This window comes from Eptesicus fuscus, chromosome 3 (assembly GCF_027574615.1).
Source record: "Eptesicus fuscus isolate TK198812 chromosome 3, DD_ASM_mEF_20220401, whole genome shotgun sequence".
Taxonomy (NCBI): Eukaryota; Metazoa; Chordata; class Mammalia; order Chiroptera; family Vespertilionidae; genus Eptesicus; species Eptesicus fuscus.
In genome coordinates this window covers 10,441,018-10,448,817 of record NC_072475.1, presented here as the reverse complement: position 1 = coordinate 10,448,817, position 7,800 = coordinate 10,441,018, and the positions used below count along the sequence as shown (strand labels likewise).

The window sequence follows — 7,800 nt, the reverse complement described above, 5'->3', positions numbered from 1 at the left end:
GAGCATTGTATATATCTAATGCTACCAAAATTTAAATTTTATTATGTATTTAAGTTAATAAAATAAGTAACATTTACCTGTAGTAATCGTGGAGGACAGAATTGTTACTATGAGGGACCTTCTGATACAGATATCTATAAATAAGAGTGAAGTTAATATCTGAGCATGTATATGCCAAGTAAACCAAGGTCTGAGAATGATTTACATTTAGAACGTTGAGTGCTATTATATATAGACAGTAACTCAATCATGAAAAGTATTTAATGGAGCTTCTTATGTTTTAGTTATAAATTCTTTCATCAAAGATATGATTTTACTTTCATAGTAGGCTTCCACTCAAATATACTACTATCTTCTCAACTTTCTGTACAATTCTCTGGACTTTCAATACTTTATCTGGGGTTATGTTAGTCTTTCATTTCTATCTATTTACTAAGACATGATTGGTTGCCTTCCAGGCACACCAGGAAACTTTCTCCAGACTCGAAATATATTCCTAATTGCTTTCACAGTTGATTATCTTGAGGTGGCCGTGTAAGAAAGGGCCACTGTCAGTATACAGGTCATTCCCAGGGTGAGCTGCTAGCATGATTCGGTTTGAGAGTCCCTTTTTGTGCATTCACACTCAGACTTTTAAGCAATGATGTCAGCATTACCCCAGAGATTTAAAAAAAGTAAAGGGCATATGGAAAACCCAGGTAGGGTTAAATTCCATGAGCTATTTAGACATTCTTAAAATAGGACAGTTTTGTTTGGAGAAGCCACCAAAATGGAACTCGTAATTTCATCTCACAGCAGTCCAACAAAGGGTCTTCAGTCTAAACATTAATTATGATGGAAGGAAATTCCCCAAATCGTGTGAAACAACCATTATAATGAAACGCATGTAGCTAGAAAATGAGAAAAATGTAATGGCTCTCTGCAAGGTAGACCAGATGTCTGCTTCTGCATGCCTCTTTCTTTTTTTATCTCTCGGATAATGCTGAAGTCATTGCTTACATGTTTGAGTGTGAATGAGAATGACCATTTCACACCAAATATTTCCAACCAGTCTGTCATCTGGCAAATAGCTGAGAATGCTTCTTGACATCGTGCTTTGCAGGGCAGCAATAATCTCTCACCACCCGTCAGTTCCACAGCGTCTCGTCACCTGTCACTGGTGATTCTGGCCGTCGACACCCAGTACTTCTGTGATATCACTTCTGCCTGTTGGAGTGCAACACCTCAAGCTGTCCGGTTGCTTAGATAGGAAATACGTTGACTGAAATAAAATTCTAGAGGTACTGTTTGCACACTGTCAACAGAGATAAAAACCCAAACTACACAGACTGAAAATAAAGGGGGCAGTGTGCATAATAAGGATCATCTTTATTCCAGAATGATGTATATGCTCCACTGACATATGCTCCTTTATATGAAAAGAAAACATCTAGCTTATACAGAATATTAATGGCATTGTTGGGTTAGATAAAGAACAGCAAAGAAAACAGAGAAATTTCAAATGATGCATTTTGAATTTAGCAAAGTGTATTTTATTACTAAGGAACAGCAAGTGAAAATCAAACTGCTCATCAATGTTTTGCCCCTAGGAAGGAGAGATCAATAAATAAGTGAGTTTTGAATACCATCACACATTGGTTAATGAGGAAAATATGTCTAGACTTTAGGTAGTGGTCTTGACATACATTTTCCCCCACCTCATTCTTGGAATTATTTCTGCTTATGATTCATGTCTGGGCCACCTCTGAATGAATAGTTTCATAATGGGGAGGATATTGCCTGTATATATTTTGAAGCCCTTCACTTTCTTTTATCTTCCCCAAGTACTCATGGTCATTATCCAACTAGCTCTAAAATTCACATCTCAATTGTTCATTCAGTTTAATGAAAGATGATTAAAGAAATATCCTCATACCCTTTTTTTAAAAAAAAATCTAATAACCTTTATGAGAGAATAGATCCACTAAAATTATATTTGAGTAATATAAAAATTATGTTTATTATAGTAAGAAATATTTCAAATCAAATTACATATAACACAAATGAGGGGCTTGTGTAAATCTAATAATTATCATGAAAGTACAAAGGCAAAGCAGCAAAAGCTAATTACAAGTCAACTTTCTCATTATATTTGGAAGAAACCTTTGATGATTACACGGCCAATCTCACACAATAGATTTGTTCCAATTTTTTTTAAAAAGTGAAGCAATTTGAAAATTCTCATTAAATTTTGAATTTAGTTATTTATAGGTAAATATTAACTATAAATATCAATAAATGATCATAAAAATAGAATATTTTTATTGTATGAAAATTTGTTGTATACATTTTATAGCACAAACCTATTCCCTCTGAAGTATATGTATTTAGAGCACAAACAAATGTAGACATGGCTAGCTTATGTATAAGCAAATAACATGTATGTGTCATAATATAAATATAAGGCTGGAAATGTTTTTGCAAATTGCAGTTAGCCAAGGTCAAACTTCAAATCTGAACTATAATCTCATCCACTTCAAAGAGCCTGCCACATGCACTGACACCCCTGGAGTTGCTTGGTCCTACCCAGCAGCCTCTTTGAGTTGGGTTCACCAGGGAAAGCTCTCCCCTGACTACTTCCACACATCCCCCAGTCTATTCCTGGCCCGAATTAAAAGTCCAGTGGGTACCTGAACAAGCAGGCACTAATCTCTATTTCCTGGACCACAGAGACCCACAGTCAATTCTCCAAAGCATCCTCTCACATAGTTTTCTTACCAAACTTGAATTAAAGAGTAAGAAGCATTCACACCTTTCCCTCCTCCCTGCCACTTTCTCTTAGGCAGACAATTATCCTCAAAGAAAGCAGTTCTTACACACTCTTGGAAAATCCAGCATAGATTATTCAAGTATGTGTGTATAGAACATATGCATACCTATCAGCAACATCAGCAATGTTTCAGTTCGCCTGAGAGTGGAGATAATGGGTAAAGTCCACTTTAATAACCCATTAGATAGAAAAAGAGATAGATAGATGATAGATAGATAGATAGATAGATAGATAGATAGATAGATAGATAGATGACAGAGCACACACACAGGCACATACTAAGTTTAAACACTATGTTAACTAAAGACATTTTTGTACTAATAATGAATATTATATATTATGTCACACAATAAATGCTTATTTCAAGAACTGGGTAGATTTTTTTACATTTTACATTATTCATTTTTAAAAATTTTTTAATATATTTTTATTGATTTCAGAGAGGAAGGGAGAGGAAGAGAGAGATAGAAACATCAATGATGAGAAGGAATCATTAATTGGCTGCCTCCTGCACGCCCCTCACTGGGGACTGAGCCCACAACCTAGGCATGTGCCCTTGACTGGAATCGAACCCAGGACCCTTCAATCCGTAGGCTGATGCTCTATCCACTAAGCCAAACTGGTTAGGGCATCTTTATTCATTTTTAAAAAACACGAAAAATAGGCTGAAACTTTAAAATTACAGCCTCATTTTTCCCTTCTGCCCTTACCACCCTCCAACCATATATATCCTATGTAATAAAAGCTTAATATGCTACGTGTCTGGTTGTCTGGTCAGCCATTCAACCAATCAAAGTGTAATCTGCTAATGATATGCTAAGGCTGCTCAATCGCTTGCTATGATGTGCACTGACCACAAGGGGGCAGATGTACCGACCTGTAGGTTAGCTTGCTGCTGGGGTCTGGTTGATCAGGACTGAGTGAGACAGGCCAGACATGCCCTGGAGCCCTCCCGCGGTCCCTCCCCAGCCCTGATCATGCACTGGTGCGGTCCTTCGGCCTGGCCTGCACCCTCTCGCAATCTAAGACCCCTTGGGGGATGTTGGAGAGCCAGTTTCAGCCCGATCCCGCAGGCCTGGCCAAGGGACCCCACTGGTGCATGAATTCGTGCACTGGGCCTCTAGTAAATAAAGAAAAGAGCAAGATAAATGACTTAGGAAAGAGGAGTTATGTGGAAAAGAGACAGGTTCTTCCTGGACAAGACTGAAGTCATTTTTAGTTAACTAAACAGGAGCTATTCCTAAAGCAAGGAGGGCATATTTAGTCCTTAAAAAATATTAATTCTGATTTTTTTTCAGCACTATACTACAGTTACTTGTTTCTTCATCAGTGGCTAAAATAGTTAAACCTATCAAAATGCAGAGACACTTGGAAAAAAGAATCGCAGGACAATGGCTCCAAAGAAGTTGTCGCCTTCCCTGGAAGCTTCCAGTGAGCTGAGTTACTCTCCTGCAGCAGGGAGGGCACCCAGACCCACGCTATCATTCCTTCTGTTTGTCTTTCCATTCCCATTTTCCAGGCTGTTTCATACAGCAACTATTCAAATGTTTTTTGGATACTTTCATCAGCTATGGCTTCCAAAAGTTTAGTTAAAATAGTAAGTTAGCTGAGCAAGCAACATTGTGGCCTTTTCATTTTATTGGGCACACTAGTCCACTGTTGCCCCTCCCCCATTCTCTTCTCCTCGCACCAGGACAGAGCCTCCCCTGGATGGGTGTTCTGCTGTCTGGCCAGGGGCCATTTCCTTGCAAGCCACACATCTGTGCCCTTGGAATCTGAATCCTTGCCTTCTTTTCAGGGCATCAGGGATGTTTCTGCCAAACTCTGAGTTGTTTCTTTCCTTTTTGTTCTTTCATTCCTCCTTGGTTGGTTTTTTTTTTTTTTTTTTCATTTTTCAATTCCTGAGAGCAGTCTGTGCTACTCGCATAGCTGACACAGCTGACACCACTAGAAAATACAAGAGTGATTTGGAGGGTTTGAATTCATCTCCTCGCTACCTCACTGGCTGACTTTTTTATTTTGGAGAAGTCATTTAAATTCTTTCAGTTCCTTGTAAATTTATCTACAAAATGAGGCTTATGATAGGACTGTGTGAGGAGCAAATAACTGCTATTAGTCTTACTCTTAGGTCAGGGGGGCCTCATCCATGACTGACCAAAATGCAGGGGGTTGAGCTGAGAGGATGCAATTCACCATTTCAAGGCTACCTTTTACCTAAATTGTCCTCTTCTCTTCTTAAAAAAAATATTTTATTGATTTTTTACAGAGAGGAAGGGAGAGAGATAGAGAGTTAGAAACATCGATCAGCTGCCTCCTGCACGCCCCCCACTGGGGATGTGCCCGCAACCCATGTACATGCCCTTGACCGGAATGGAACCCGGGACCTTTCAGTCCGCAGGTCGATGCTCTATCCACTGAGCCAAACCGGTTTCGGCCTCTTCTCTTCTTAAATTTGGTGTTCTTACAATGGGATTTTGAAAGGCCAAATAAAAACAATGATGCCTTGTGAAGGCTCCAGATCCAAGAAAACAGCAACAACAAAATTATGAAATCCGTAACGGTGCTCGGTTAATATTTTAATCTATAAATCAGCATTTCAGAACGCTTTGCTCTGTAAGAGATAGCCATTGTACATATTTATCTTTACAAACTTAGAATTTAATGGCTTCTAATCTATGCTCACAACCTGGAGAATGTTATCATATTTAAGGCCCACATGGAAAAGTACTTTTAAGACATACCGGTTACAGTTTATATACAAAAGTCAGTTCCTTTTTAAATGTCACTTCCATTAGTATCTTATATCAGAATTACAAGTAAAATGAACACACTGTAACCTAGTATTTTAAAAGGTTATGTTGAAGGAGGAGAGAGGCTTAAATTAATTTTCCCCCGTTCTTATCCAGTAGGTCTTTACCTCAATAGGATTTCCTATAATTCTATCTTAATCCACGTCTCTACGGATGAACCAAACAGACCACAACATAGAAGAGCCTGCCAAACTGGCTCCCTGCCAGCAGCCCTTTCTACCCTTTAAGAGAGACTTCAGCTTAATGACTGTACAGTTACCCAAATCAATCAAGAAAGCAAAGAGCCGACGTGTATCTTATGCTCTGCAAAGATCTATTTGTTTAGTCATGTGCAAACACTGCCCTAAAATGGTCAGAAGGATAGCATGTTAATCATTCACTAGGTATATTCAATTTTTAAAATTAACTCTAAGAATAAATAATTTCAAGGAATTTTTCTATATAAGCAATATTAATTTGATATTTGAAAGGACTTGCACTGCTTGCTGATTTTATTGTTGGAGACTTGAAGTAGAAAATTATTTGTAAGGTCTAATGGAATCCATAATTATATTTTGGGGACTATGAATTAGCCAAAGATAATAAAAGTATCTTCTAGCAAAACCAGGGAAATGGAAGTATAAAAGTTATATGAAGGCTATAAGCTCTCACTATTCCACCTTGCCCTAAGCGTTGCTCTATACAATTGGAAACACTTTATAGAAGTTTGATATGTATTTCCTAATGAACAATTTTACTGGAACTATTTGTACCACAATCTTTCCTTTCCCTACATTTTGACTACTGTTGAGAGACTGGAAAAAATGCATTATTTATTTTAAGGCCAATATATGATCATACTGAGTAAAATGTAGATAGTTGGATATCTATCACAGTAAATATTCAACATTTATATCACTTAGAAATTTTAAGTCTAACTTTCAGCTTGCTGGAATTCAGCATCACTGAATTTACATTTTTTTTCATTAGAAAATTATCTTGGTTATAAATCCTAGCTACAAATACCCAAATGAGAACAGAATTTTTTTTATCAAATAATGAACAAAAGGGTTGATTCCAAAAATGTTGTCTTTCTTACTGTCTACACAGGATATAGAAAATGTAAAATGTCTTATTTAAATTTGAAAGTTGGTATTTAAATCTCTCCATATGAACTTTTGTCAGGGTTTGAATAGATAAAACAAATGAAAAGTGTTTATTTCTTATCTAAAAATTATTACTAAGCCAAGAATGAATCCTCTGTTAAGTAGACTCTTAAGAATCTATACAATCACTACACTCAATCACTTGAATATTTACCAAGAAAAAAATAAGAATTTTGCACTCTGTGTTTTGTGAGAGACTTATAAAGTATGAGATATACCATATTATAATTTATTTGAGAAAATAGATATAAGTGCAGAAAATAAATTAATTAATTCTGTTATGGTGTCCTCGGTGAAATGCCTTCTACTTCAGTCTATGAACTGCAGGTCCCCTAAGGAGAACTTGCTCAACTTCTCAAGAGTTCACCTACAAACAAAAATATTTCTAGGGTGGAGAGCCGTGCTTCCTCTTGGTCTGATATCTGCGAGGCAGTGGCTAAGCCCTGCTCTGAGTCTCCCAATGCCGCCCAAGGACAACAACAAGAAGAAAGAAGCTGGAAAGACAGCCAAGAAAGACGAAGACCCAGTGAACAAGTCCACGGTCAAGGCCAGAAAGAAGTGGTCCAAAGCCAAAGTTCTGGACAAAGCAACACATGACAAACTCTGTAAGGAAGTTCCCAGGTATAAGGTTATAATGCCAGCTATTGTCTCGTAGAGACTGAAGATTTGTGGCTCCTTGGCCAGGGCAGCCATTCAGGAGCTTCTTAGTAAAGCACTTATTAAACTAGTTTCAAAGCACAGAGCTCAAGTCATTTACACCAGAAACACCAAAGGTGGGGATGCCCCAGCTGCTGGAGAAGACACATGAACAACAGGTCTCACATGAACAAGACACATGAACAACAGGTCTCACATGAACAAGACACATGAACAACAGGTCTCACATGAACAAGACACATGAACAACAGGTCTCACATGAACAACAGGTCTCAAAAAAAATGTATTTGCCATACATTTGGAAAAATAATAAAAAATAATAATAATAATAATATATCTTATATAATAAAGATGTAATAAGCAATAAAGACCAGATAAC

The 7,800-nt window shown here is 37.4% G+C and overlaps 1 pseudogene; it reads left to right on the top strand.

Moving 5' to 3' along the window:
• The first annotated feature begins 7,224 nt into the window (after nucleotides 1-7,224).
• Nucleotides 7,225-7,572, top strand: LOC103289755 (40S ribosomal protein S25-like; annotated as a pseudogene).
• The last annotated feature ends 228 nt before the right edge of the window (nucleotides 7,573-7,800 follow it).